The 14,299-nt window shown below is 33.5% G+C and overlaps 1 protein-coding gene across 7 annotated transcripts in view; it reads left to right on the top strand.

The window, feature by feature from the left end:
* Positions 1–14,299, top strand: part of CtBP (C-terminal binding protein) — a 250,706-nt gene that overhangs the window by 114,219 nt on the left and 122,188 nt on the right. The gene's annotated exons all lie outside the window — the stretch shown is intronic.

The following is a 14,299-nucleotide window of genomic DNA, read 5'->3' as shown; positions in this document are numbered from 1 at the left end:
ATGAGCTATGGTAAGAATAAGTGAATTAAATACTTGAGTCAGGTTCGTGCCGAGAGTTGGTACCTATATGTATGAATATGGGTGTAGCAAAGGTATAATCTAAGTATACAAGGTGTACGGGGTAAACTTCGGGTGGTGATTCTACATGATGGTAGAAGTAAAAAAGACACTTTCCTTTGTTCAAAATTCCGTTTTTTTCCATACAGAAATATTTTTCCATATGCGTTAATTCAACTTTTGTACCTAAAAACTACCTTAAAACGTTGAATTTTCTAAAAGTTATTTTGTTTTTTTTTTACTTGCCCTGATCATTTAGAATCACCTCCCGAAGTTTGTGCACTTTATGGCGTATAGGGTAAATGTACTCTGCGACTTATAGGGTAAATGGTTGCTTACCATTGTTGTGTAAAATTTAAAAAAAAACATGTGTTAGTAAGGGGGTTAGTCTGCGAAATAACCAGGTAAAGCTTGACGTACTTAACTTTGCAGTTGGGGGCGTCGTTATCGTAGATATTTAGGATACTAAAAACTTTTTGAATTAATAATGTTCTTCGTTCTTTCGCTCCTACTTAATCGATTTAAATAAATCTACATACTTATTAATTTTAGATAAAAGAGAAAAATCATATACATATATGTATAATAATATTATGTATATGATTTGACTGATAAAATGTTGTTCTTGTGCAAGAATGACCAAAATAATAAAGGTCTTCATTTGCACATTGAAACATTGTTGTCGGAGGCCCACTTTTATTTGGTTGTTATAATCATTGTCATCATATTCAACCTCTTTCCCATAAGGCGTGATTCATTGTAGGCTACTTCAATAGATAATTTAAATAATATGATCTCTTCGGGCCTCTGGCATATTTATTAGACCCTGTCAGAAGGTCGGAGAATTCGAGCGTATTTCCGCTTTGCATTCAAATCCAAATAAATGGAATATTTCTGAACGTATCCGAAAACTAAAAACTGTTTTCGATAGGTGATGAAATAAGCTTTCATATTTTATTGTTAGAATTAAATATGTAAATTTTGAAAAGTTAAAATTTTGAATGCAAACATAAAAAAGCTTATAAAAATTACTGATAACCAAAAAAACTCTATTTTTTATTAGACAGATGCATAAAATATACTGCCGCCACACTTTTTTGTGGTTTCATATAAAAATTCACAAAGTTACATACAAAATATCCTGCACATTTTAATCTTTCTTTAGTTAATTTCTAGATTCGAATATAAAGCATGTTTTCTCTTTCTTACACCGTTTAAATCATATTTCTCACTATGACAATAAGGGAGATACAACGGAACGATATGAACTGTTCACAAAGGCTAACAAATTAGCCTGAGGAGTTATTCAAATAGATTGTGTTAAACAAGTGACCAGAAATAAATCCCTCAACGTACATACAAACTATAATAAAGACGCTTTGCACCGCACTAATCTAATCGGTCTAATTCTGCATAAGCTATCTCAATATCAATATTGCGACTTATTACGGCGTGCCAAGACTTATTTGTGCCATTTGAATAAATCATATACACGACAAAGTTCTCCCGTTGATATATATTTGCAAAGCATTTTCGTGCCGAAACTTATCCTTCAATTTTATTCTGAAAAAAGTTTGTGGTTGGCATTTTTACAGTCGACAAAGTTATTATTTGTTTTACAACAGTTTTGCATCAAATAAGCTGGGCTACTTCTTTCTTCAAATAGATGGCCTTTTTAGATTTCTTTCGTAAAAATAGATGCAGTGTGAATATCGCACAAGAGTCCTCACTGCCCAAAGTCAGGAAAACTACGTTGATCTCAAAAAGGTTGCAACGCGATATATTATTATATAAAAAATAGTTATATCTTGTATATTATTAATAAATTCTTCTTCTTTCGTATGGTGCGGGGGGGGGGGGTGTCAGGGGGGGACATCTAGGTCTGCGAGCCTGTCAAGGGCCTCAGGCGTCGCCATATGTTCCTCATCAATCCCGCCGGGGAATGAATGGAGCGTGCATTCGTTGACCACATGTATAAAATTAATAAATTGAAAAAAAAAACTACGAATGCATGGCTGGAAAGTACCGGGCTATTGAGATCTAGTTACTAAACGTTAATTAAATTCAATTGAAGCAAGCTTTCGATCCTGAATGTTGTTTTTTTTTTTTCACTGTTAATTTTCTCTGCCGGGTTTCGTAAGCGCGATCTGTCGATCTGGCTCCAAGAAGCTTGCCACCAACAATTTAATGTACCTTATTATTCAGCAGAAAAGTTAGAATGAATGTCACTGCACGCCCCAGAGGTGTAAACAACATTAGTTCTCGTGCGTTTTAACATGAGTGCAGGCCGCATCTCATTATCATCCGGACTAGTATTAATGGCTGGGTTGGTGGGTCATGTCATTGAGAACAATCCGTCTGGTGTATTCATATTATATCTCGTCAGCGCTTAGGCCAGTTGCGGGACTACTGAAACGGCAATTCAACGGAAAGGTGAACTGAATGCCAACGTTCATTCATCTCTAAATCGGCCAACTCGAATTCATGTTGATTTAATTGGTACTTCCTCAAAACTGACATTTATGTGAGGCAGTAAAAAAATTATGATTATAATAAATAGTCCAGTCAGTGGGGGATAAAAAAGGGCTCCACCTTGCAAAAGGTTAGGTAGTAGCGATTTTCACATATGTTGTTAAAATTGGGACTCTAAAGAAAAAAAAAAGTTTTCGACCTTGGGGGGGTCGAGCTCGACCCGCCATCTTGGATTGAAGGTGCAAAAATGTGGTTTTTTCAAAATAATTATGAAGTGGTTGATTTTACAACCAAATTGTTGAACACAAACTTAAAGACAACTAAATTACCTACATTTTTTGTAAAAGTTTTTTTTTGTAAGTCTAATAGGTAACGAGTTACAGTGGTTGAAAGAAGAAAATTTTGACAAAAAATTGTAAAACTCCAGTTTTCTTGATAAATTTTGTACGAAAATATTACACAATATCATTTCAACGTATTTCTACGTTACAATATACTTATATAGCATCATCCGTGTGCTCGATGACGTTGATTTGTTATAGTGGGATCCTAGTCTACAGCTGACTTGGCAACACTGATTGAGTCCTGGTTACAGGACGTTGCTTGGATGCTCGGTCACTCAGTGTGCTCGTGCGCAAAGGTACGAAATCATCATTTTATGGTGTTTTCTAACAACTTCCAGAAGTCGTGCAACTTGAAGGTAGCAAAATTAATGTTGTGGATGGAGGATATCTTTAACATAAAGTTGTATGGAATCGGAATGATTATTTTGGGTCAATTTGCGAGAAGTACGTTCACTATGTAAGAAATCACTATGGATCACATGCAGTCATTGTTTTCGATGGATATCCGCTTGATGATGGTGAAAAAAATACGAAAACCGCCAGAAGACTTCGCCGATCGAAGAAGAACATGTCTGCAGATGTTCTTTTCGATGAAACAATGCCAGTTCAAGTTTCACAAGAACGATTTTTAGCCAATGAAAATAACAAAGTCCGTCTGATTTCGATGCTTACAAAGCAATTTATACAGGATGATTTTACAGTTAAGCAGGCTAAAGAAGATGCAGATGAGTTGATTGTCAATACTGCGATTTCCTTGTGTTCATCGACGCTGTTTTCATTATTGGCGAAGACGTTGATCTCCTACTTCTGTTGACAGCATTAGCGCCACCCAAAAGTAGTATATCTTCGCAAACCCGGGAGAGGCAAAACTTTTGAAAGACTGTATTCTGCGAATAGTGTGAAATACAAAGAGGCGGCTGAGAATATTCTGTTTCTTCATGCCTTTAGCGGCTGCGATACAACATCGTCCTTCTTCAACCAAGGAAAAACAAAATTTTGTTCGCTTGTGCAAAACGACACAAGACTCAATGCCATGATAGGAATCTTCAAACAACATGATGCAACACCAGAAGACATAGCAGTTGAAGGAACACGCTTTCTTGTTGCTTTGTACGGGGGTGACATCGATAAGGAAACCTTGGAAGAAGTCCACTACAAACGTTTCGCAAAGTCGACAACAAAAAGCAAATTCAATCTTGCATCTTTGCCACCAACGAACGACGCTGCACGGTGCCATGCATTTAGAACGTACCATCAAGTCCAAAAATGGTATGGAATCAAAAAAAAATCCAGAAAACTGGTGCTGGAAACGTGACACCAACGGGCTTGTTCCAGTAAGAATGACAAAGAAACCAGCACCCGCGACTTTATTAAAATTTATTTCATGCAATTGTAAAAAAGGATGCGGCATTGCATGTAGCTGCAGGAAAGCTGGATTGAAGTGTTCTATTGTATGTGGGTGCTGTAATGGTCAAACATGCCGAAATTCGCCAGAGGTTCACATCGATGTCGAGGACGAAGAAGAAGAGATTTTGTCAATGGAAGCCCAGAATCTCAGTATTACAGGCAATGAGTTAGATGATGACATTGATGACGAAGACTGTTATTAAGTAACATAATTTAAAGTAACATAATTCATAGTAATGTAACATAATTTCGAAATCTACCATCGCTGGTATATCTGTGTGGTAAACCTACTGGGGATACCACAATAAAAAATGCGCCATGTTCTCTACCTCATGGTGGTGTGGAAATGAGTTAGCAAAATTATTATAATTATGTAATGAATTACCCGAAAAAATTACAAAGTTGGGAATTTCATAATTTTTTAGAAAAATATTCACATTTCCGCCACTGTAACTCGTTACCTATTAGACTTCCAAAAAATAACTTTCTACAAAAAATGTAGGTAATTTAATTGTCTTTAAGTTTGCAATCGACAATTTGGTTGTAAAAACGACCACTTCACAATTATTTTGAAAAAAACAAATTTTGGCACCTTCAATCCAAGATGGCGGGTCGAGCTCGACCCTCCCAAGGTCGAAAACTTTTTTTTTTCCTTAGAGTCCCAATCTTAACAACATATATCAAAATCGCTACTACCTAACCTTTTGCAAGGTAAAACTCCCCACTGACTGGACTAAAAGCACGTGCGAGTAATTAAATTTTACATTGTTTCATTGAGCTAAATCTAGCTCTAAAGGAGCTGAGTTGGCAACCCTGCATACAGGCATAAATTTTCGTATACATGCATAACCCTGCAAAACAGGCGAAAATCTTTTATTTTTATTTTTTTTTAATGGTACAATATTTTTTTTACATTTCAAAGTTTTCCAGTAATGTTGGCCTCACTGGGTGGCTTGCCCGTGCTGAGGCCTTCATTTTATAATATGAAAATATAATCTAAATACAATCTACAATATAAGAAAATAATACATTTAATATATAATCTTGAGTGTTTGTGAGTGATGTGTGTTTATATTGGTTTTGTGTGTTTATATTGGTTTTGTGTGTTGAGTGTAGGTTTTATTTTATGCTATGAAATTTTGGTAATATTGTCTTTTTTTTTCTTTAATCCATTTTGTAATTTTGTGTGTGAATTTATTTTTATTTTCCTCAATTTTAATTTCAAGTTTTACACTGTTGAAAGCTTTTACAGCATGGTATTGGTAGTGTCTTTGTCCAAAGCTTGAATTTACTGTCGGAGTTTTTATGTTTTCTTTGTACGCTTGTCTAACTGGTCTGTTAGTGTTATTTTGTGTATGTTGAAATTTATTTTTTGTCAAAAATGTAGTTTAGTAGTGTTTTAACGTATAATTGGCGTATATCTAGTACGTCACAGCTGTTGAATATTTGGTCTGTATCAGTCAGTCTATGTTTTTTAGTATTACCTTTAAGATCGTTTTCTGTGCGGTTTCTATGTAATTGATAGCCGTTATTAGTTTTTTTTTTGCTTTGTGTGTGAGTTTTACTGTTTTATCTTAGTGTTATTATTTATTTCATTTAATATGACACCTGCATTTTTCGGCTTTTAGTGATACTAAGATTTAGTAATATTATTTGCTATAGCTAGCTACTCGCAATTCTTCGTTTATATTTGTAAGTTTTCGCGTTTCTTAGTTAATTTTTTATTATTGATTATTATCGAGAAACCGAGCTGATACAAATATAAAGTTAAACACTATAACAACATTCTACAGCAATGGTTACAGCTAAGAGCCCTATCAACAATATTATCCACACAGAAAAAAATATTAGATTACTTTTTTATTAGATTAGTTTTTTCAGAAAATTATTCATTATTTAAGTCACTGTTTTCCAATATTTATATGTAAATTAGCTTTCATATTTAGCCATCATTTTTGCAACTCAATAACAATAATCGTGAGGTTTGAATAATCCAGAATAAGCAGGTGAGCCAGCATTAAATTTCTGTTTTCGTTATTTCGCGAAGCACTTCGGCAAGCTCACGGAACACCAGTTAAGAACCACTGCACTGCAGGGTTAGTCAATATATAAAACCCCCACCCATATATTATTGCACGTGCTTCTTACTTCGTCCGCATTTATACACACCTATTGGTATATTATTCTGGCTTGACATGAAGTCTACGTAGTACGTTTTTTCGAGTCTGGGAAAATTATACCAAACCTGAATCTTATCCACTTCGCTTACATTCCTTTCTAAGCTGTAGGATTGTAATTCGATCATACATTCGTCTCGGGGATTGGACACCTCATTTCGTTTACTGAAGTCCTTTTCTCTGTCGGTTCGTTGTCTCACTGTCGTGTCAGTGTTTAATCATAATTCCGCTGTGAACTGCTAGTCTCGCTTCCTTAGCAACATATTATTATTGATTACTGCATTTATTCCTCTATTCAGATCACGTGCAGCAATTTTAATATGTTTTGCATCATAATATATACATACAGTGAAGCACAACCGCAAGTTTTGATATCCGGCCAACATGTGTCATAGCGGGCGATGCGGTGGGGCAAATAATATTACTCACACGTGCCGTTATATTCTGCAATACTAAATTAAACGTGTCAAATTAATATAATTTGAAATCTAAAAAATATATTGAATATAGGTTTTTGTATAAACCGGCTGATTATAACTTCTTTACATCTTCAGAGGACGTGTTCCTAGTCCTGAAAATCAGTGAAAAAACGCACACTTTCCAATCTTTTAAAATTATAATTAAAAGAAGCTTAATCAGCACAGCCGTATTGTAAAAAAAATGAAATCAGAAATGTGAATACATTCTATTATCTGAAGAAATTAAAATAAGTGTTCAATTAACCTTTTTGATTAGTTTGATCCGAATTGAATGCATGTTTCTAATTGTAGGTGCCCAATGTTGCTTGTCTATTGTGGGGATTGTACAGATCAGGTCACAGTACACATGTGTAACTATTGCTGATAGATTTTGTTTTAACCTCTCCCTCTTTCTCATAAAAGATGCATTTACTCGTAATTGCAAGAGAAGTTCCAACAGAGCTCTCAGTGACAGTACCATATTATTACTATATGTATTGTGTGTGCTTTACGGGTGAATTCAACGCGACACACATTTAGCTGACATGGCTCTGCACGGGATTGCGAATTTGCGAAAAAGTCGGAAACGTTTGCGAAAAGCGTAATCGCGATGCGTTGGCAAATTGGCTTTCCACCGGATACAGCACTTTTTCCTCGCTGTGTTTCTACGGATTATTCGGTATTAAATTTATGTTTACATGTTTTTGTTTTGAGTATATCACGTATATAAGTAAAGGTGGAGAGGTTTACTTTATTGTTATTATGATATTCCGCTAGTAGTATCTTACGGGGACCTTGCGATAATATTGGATGTAAAATCAAACTTTATCCAACACATTAACGGAGTCATCAAAAAAATTCTGGGATTTATAATTCGTATAAAATCTAAAATTCTCTCCCCTTTTCAAAATTATTATTAAGACACAATGAAACTCCGCCTTTAAGCAACTTTAGCATGAGAAACGTTTTTGACTTCAATTAACATGATGTATTGAGCTGTTTGTTTCTTAAAAATAATAAATTACATTTGACTAGGTATGTTGATTTGGAGAATATCGAGAACTTGTGAATTCATTCATTGCTTTATAACTACTGTGAATCTATTAGTACAATGTTAAGGTCGCTTGATTTGATAATCGTGGCTTATGTTCTGAGACGTCCCCGATTTTTATTTCCATCCACGGCTTTTCATGTTTTTACTAGAGTTTTTTTTTATTAAACATTCTTCGTTCTATCTCTTAATCTATCGTATATTACCTGCCCATCCGACTAAAGGACCTCGTTTGGTATTTAACATATTACATTACATCGGCCTTGCATTCTTTTCGACTCCTCTATTTGGTATCCAAATAATGATATTGCTATTTTCGATACTGACATCAATAGGTTTTTTCTTCCGCCGATCTGAAGATTGCATTTTACAAACCATCTGCCAAAATACGATTAATTGGAATAAAAGTATTTGCTTATTACTTTGCTTATTTTCGATGCTTTATTTTTATCACTCATTTGGCGTAGAACACTCCAAAATAACTCTTCTGTTACAATCATCAGAATCCATACATTCCTTGATCGTTGGAGTGATTATTATAGGTTAATTATCTTAACGGTAAGATTTGATTGGACTGAGAGTGGATCAATCAAGTCTTGGAGTTCGCGTCATAGCACAGTGTGGCTTTTAATAATGGTGTTATGGAATTTAAATATAATTACTGTGATTATCCATTCGTACAAAGTTTAGGTCATCTTGATTTGATAATCGTGTCTTATGTTTTTTTGAAACCCGGAAATATTGTCGTTTTTGATGTGAAAGATCGTTCAGCGCGACTAGGGGGAAAAATCGGCTCTTGCGTAGCAAGCGTGGTAAGACGGGACGACGCTTCGTTCGGCCAGCCTCGTGACACGTCGGCTCTTTCCGCCCGGCTGCCAAAACTCTGCGGAGAAGGCTCTTCAAAGAGTAAATTTTCTGGGATGTTTTGTTGTCCTTGAACTAATCTCATTTATTTTTCTCAATAATTCTCAATTATTTTTCTTAATTCCAAGGTAAAGTTTATTGTTGTCCAGTAAGACTTTTTCAACATCAATATTTTCACTAAAATCATCAATATTTTCTTGGGTAATCTGTGGTATTTCTTTATTGAAAAATATTCATTTACGATACAACTTTACCGCATCGTATAAATGAATACATTTTTAATTTGTCTTATATTTATCAAAAATATAAAAAAAACTTGTTAACTTTCATTTTAACTTCCTTCAATACAAATCAATTTTGATGTTTTACGTCTGCCGGGAATCCGCCGGATATTTATTTATTTATTAAGACATACACAGTACAATAAGAGACAGTTAAGGATATTTTTCGTTATCACATAGTTTTAGTACCTATAACGTATGTCCATAAAATATCATTATGTAATTTCGCCTGAGATAAATAATTTAAAAAAAGAGTTAATTTATATATTATGATAGCTTGTCACAACAATTCTACCTCAATCCCTCGCGCTTTTGGACTCTTGGGATAACACAAAATAACCTAAATTCTCGATAACAAGACATGGTTAGGTTTATCTTCACACTCGCAAAACTTGCAAATGTACATCTCACCGAAGTCATTTTCGTTGCCGAAAGACCAATCTGATACATTATGCATACTTCAATGTGCCACTCCCACGCAAACAGTTTGCCATAAGCCATAAACTTCCGTTAAAATCCGTGGCCATTTCATCGGGGAACCATATAAGGAAGCCATACCAAAATTCGCTTACATTGGTGAATATTTGCATTATTGTTTTCGCAGAACGAAAGCGCTTAGATCAATCAACAGCCTGTCTTCATTCCTCATTGGAAGAGAAACCCACAATTCAAATCTGCATATAAATTCATTCTGTTTGGTAAGTCTCGGAAACCAACGGGAATAATGAACAGAATAGAGAATAATGTAATGTGACTGACTGACTACTATACCTTTACTTCGGGTCGGCGCTTGTAGTATTTATTTTACGCATTATATTTAGTTAATCGTTATTACCGCTCAAATTTCACATCATTTCTTGCCCATGATAAATTAAAATAATTGAAAAATACATGTAACTTTGGTGTGACCATTGATTATGATGAATTTTGATTGCTGCGGAACTTAGAAATAAAGATAACATTATTTTAATTATTCTTGTTATCGCAGGACACCTTCAATTGAAAATAGTATTATGCCTGTGATAGACTAAGCTATTTTATTTTATATTTATCAAATATTCAAACACATTCCAATAATTTACAAATGTACATATTTTTTTAACGAAACTGCCCAACTCAATTGAGAATTTATTTCTCATGTTTGAATTGGGGAGTAGCTTCATTTTGGTTTATAAGGTGTAAAATTTCATTAATTGAGGTACATAATAATTAACAAATAAACCTTGATGATAAATTTAAATAATATAATTAAGAAAATAATTACAAACTTAAAAAAATATTACTCAAATAATATAACATTTATTAAACTTAGAAAACATAAGATATATACATAAAAGTAAATGTACTTATTAGGTAAGTAATAATAGAATGTAGGTACAGAGCTATTTGTAAATTGTTCGAAGACAGAGTTGGCAATATTGTATGAAATGGGTACTGAATAAATACTAATTAATGGGTGCTTATAAGCGCGCTGTACTCTCGTGGCTTGGCCTATTTTAGCATATAGCTCGCCATACATACCCATTGGTAATCGTGATAATCGAATAGCGCAAGTCTGTCAGCTCCATTTATGTACTCGTGGGAATATGTTATGAGAACTTTAAAAAAATATATATTTATAATTTTTTGTTACGTCATAGGTTTATTTACTTATAGAATAAAAAAATAATAAAACAAGCTTTCTCTTTTAGCGGCAAGAAACAAAACAAACATATTATGGAGAGAAATAAATTAACAAAAAATCTCACATCTGGAAGGATTCATAGATATACCTCAAATAGTTGAGGAAGCATAATTTTATATGAGTATGTACATTGAGAATTATATATGCATATACATACACATATTGGTTTATTTAAATATACATTCATACATTATATGTGTGTATGAATAATAAAATAGAATAATACAAAAAACAAGTTATATTAAAGATTAAGAATTTGTTATTTTTACAGCAGAGGTAACTTATTATTAGTGTAGCATTGGTTGTAATCCACGTATTTGTAACATTTTTATGTGTGCTGTTTGTCGGCATGTTTTTACACTTATTTTCTTTGAACTTTTAGGGTGAATTATACATTTTGTTGCAATGAAAAAAGTAGAAAACCTCAAGTAGACTATTTATGCTGTTGCTAAAACGATTTTTGGATATAAAACATCTAAAAAAATGTGTTTTTGGCACTGTAGGAAATTATTTTCTATACCTAAAAAATAAAAATTTCTTAGATATATCAGATAATCTTTTTTTCTTACATATTTTGTTGTTGAATTTCCAAAGTAGGTACTGAGAATTTATCCCCGTTGTAATCAAAATGATTGGCCCGGTCATAATCTCGTTTATCACAACTCTGGTATTTTACTGCCGGCAGATACTCTGTACAGTGTACAGGTACCACAATATTACGCCACCGTCTCGGGTCACAGTCTATGGACAATGAACGTAGCATCAGTGACGCATATCATAATAATCTGGTGACGCTCAACCAAAACCCCACGCACGTGTCTGTGGAAAAACAATATTGTGTTATCGATTCTCCTCACTACTTCTTTTCTCCTGGTACTGGCTGTTTTGATTTACCTTGATCATATCTGCTTTTACGTTTACTTGGGGTGACGCATTTTCAATACCCACCCTTTTATTTTATGCTCTTACGTCATCATCATGGCTAAAAAAATTGTGAAGAAAGGGCACCAAGTATCAATAATATGTTGCATAACTCTCTTATTTACCAAGTTAACTCTCCCGCAGTCAAGTGGGGGAGTAGGTAGTACCTACCCAAAATTACTATCCTCCTTATATTAGCTTAAATACTTGTTTTTTTTTTTTTTTAATTTAATTAAAATCAAATTTAATAATAAAATTATTAAGTTCTGCAAGTATTTTTTGGTTTTTGTTATTGTTATTTGTTATTGTCATTTTCAAACTATTTTGAACTAGTTTGAAAATGGCATTGACAGCCGAAACAGCTGTAACAATAATAAAAACCAAAAAATACTCGCAGAACTTGATTTTAATTAAATATAAAAAATAAACGGAGTTCTACGAATTAAACAAAAAAACAATAAAAAAAATTAAATACTTGACATCATTTTTTTAGTACTTTGCGTATTTCTGCGCAAATACATAAGTTAACATTAATAATTACTGAATAATTGGGATTTCGATAGTTTAAAAGCCCATAAGAAAAATGCATGGGGTCGTCGCAAGACCCACGTTTTGTTTGGCATCTTGGCCTGTCAGGAGTTTTACGCTATTAGAGAAATATTCTTGGGTCTACCTGGGGAGCTAGTCTATTTACTTATAAATGAGATATATGATATCTAAGGCTTTCTTGAAACTCGATATTGGTAATATTAATGACAAATCGAATATTGTATTGTTGAATATTGAATATTGTTCTACGTACTACAGGTGTTATTATTATGTAAATATTTCATTAGCTGTGTATATGGTGTTTGTTTTTAATTATTAACTCCAAATAAGATGCCCTGAGATTTTTGTAATGATCTACGCCATATTTGAGGTTGGTGTGCGTAGAGTATTAAAAATAGAAAGGTATGAAGCTGGGTCTTGAAGAGAACCATAATCAAAGGTTAGAACAGAAAACAAATAATGCAAAAAGTAATTTCGATCCGTTCTCTTATTCAATATATCGGGCACGCGTTTATCGTGTAAAATGCATTGATTATTATAGTAAAGTTGTACAGAAGTTTGTATCAGAAGTTGTACTCTGGCTCCATGTGAATACGTAGGTACGGTTCATGTTGGAAATAATTTCTGTGAATTACAACAATCATAGGTAAAACACCTGTAGTATGTTAGCTTGCATGAGCATTTTAGATTTATTCCTTTTCATTGCGGGTAGGTTTCATTAGGTTTTTTTGTTTGTTTTGTTTTTTACTACACAATTCAATTGTTTTTAAAACATTGCAAGTTATTCATTTCTGTGCTTTTTAAAGACATTTAGTGAAGAATTATAGTAAATAAATATAAACATAACTATAAAGAGTGGGTAGGTATATCAACTATTATCATCAAGGCAGCTTCATTGATGCTAAATATGTCAATATCCGAATTGATTCACAATAGCAAAATGGGCAGGCTGAAAGATACAGCAGTCTATACTGTCGGCGACAGAGATAACCATCGGGAACATAGAAATGAATGCTCTCCATGATAACCGAGTTTTCCAAACTTCCACGAATCAGTCTGAAGAAATGTGCAACAATGTGCACATCCCTCCCGACCCGTGGATTGTTCATTCCGAGCATGCTTAAGAGAAAGCCACGGGTTGTAGCCAAACAATGTAGAGAAATCCTCAGAAATTTCTTTTGAACTCTCCAACACGAGGAAATACTTTTCCTGGTGTGAACTCCAAATTACCGACCCACCTTAGTCTACTCTTTACTATAAATTGAATAAGACTACGAGAAAAATAATTTTTCCTCCAAATTCCTCGCACTCAATATGAATAACCATTGTGATTACCATTTTCAATGGCAGCTTAACAAACTTTCACAGCTTATAAAAATTCAATCGCGATTGTCTAACCGATATTACTATTGATGAATGGAATTGCGATGCAACGATTCTTATTTAGCGATTAATTTTATTGTTAATGTTATACTGAAAATATAAGCAATTTTCTCTTTGATCGAAAAAATACAACAAGTAAAACATCTAGCTAAGTATTTGTAAATTTCCAGTGGTTAAACAATCTATTTCTCCTCCCTAAATTAGTCCCAGATAACAGATATCATCTACATTTGCGTTTACACATTTTCGAAAAATAACGAGCAGAATAAAGATTATTTATTTTATTTAAATATATTCGCGGCCACCTCAATATAATTAATTATCGTGTGGTAAACCAGAAATTAATTTGCAATACCAATTACTAATCAAATATTAATAACTCAATAAGCTACCTTAAGGTGATTATTCACAAAAACGGCGCTGTACAAATCATTCAAATATTATGATGTGTTAATAATGGGGTATTTTTACAAACTCTGAATGCCGTTAACAATGTGTCGAAGATTTAAGTTAATTTTTATCAATTATGATTAAACATAGATTCGAATCGCGCATATCAACCAAACATCAAAATGACAAATAACAATTTAAGAATTATATCCGTGAACTGCAGATCAGTTCGCAGTTCTGTAAAATTTATACATGATCTTT

The sequence above is a fragment of the Hesperophylax consimilis genome, chromosome 25 (assembly GCF_061612785.1).
Source record: "Hesperophylax consimilis isolate HC1 chromosome 25, BYU_Hcon_1.0, whole genome shotgun sequence".
In the NCBI taxonomy this organism is placed as follows: Eukaryota; Metazoa; Arthropoda; class Insecta; order Trichoptera; family Limnephilidae; genus Hesperophylax; species Hesperophylax consimilis.
Note: the sequence above shows the minus strand (reverse complement) of the source record. Positions and strands in the feature narration are given on the sequence as shown.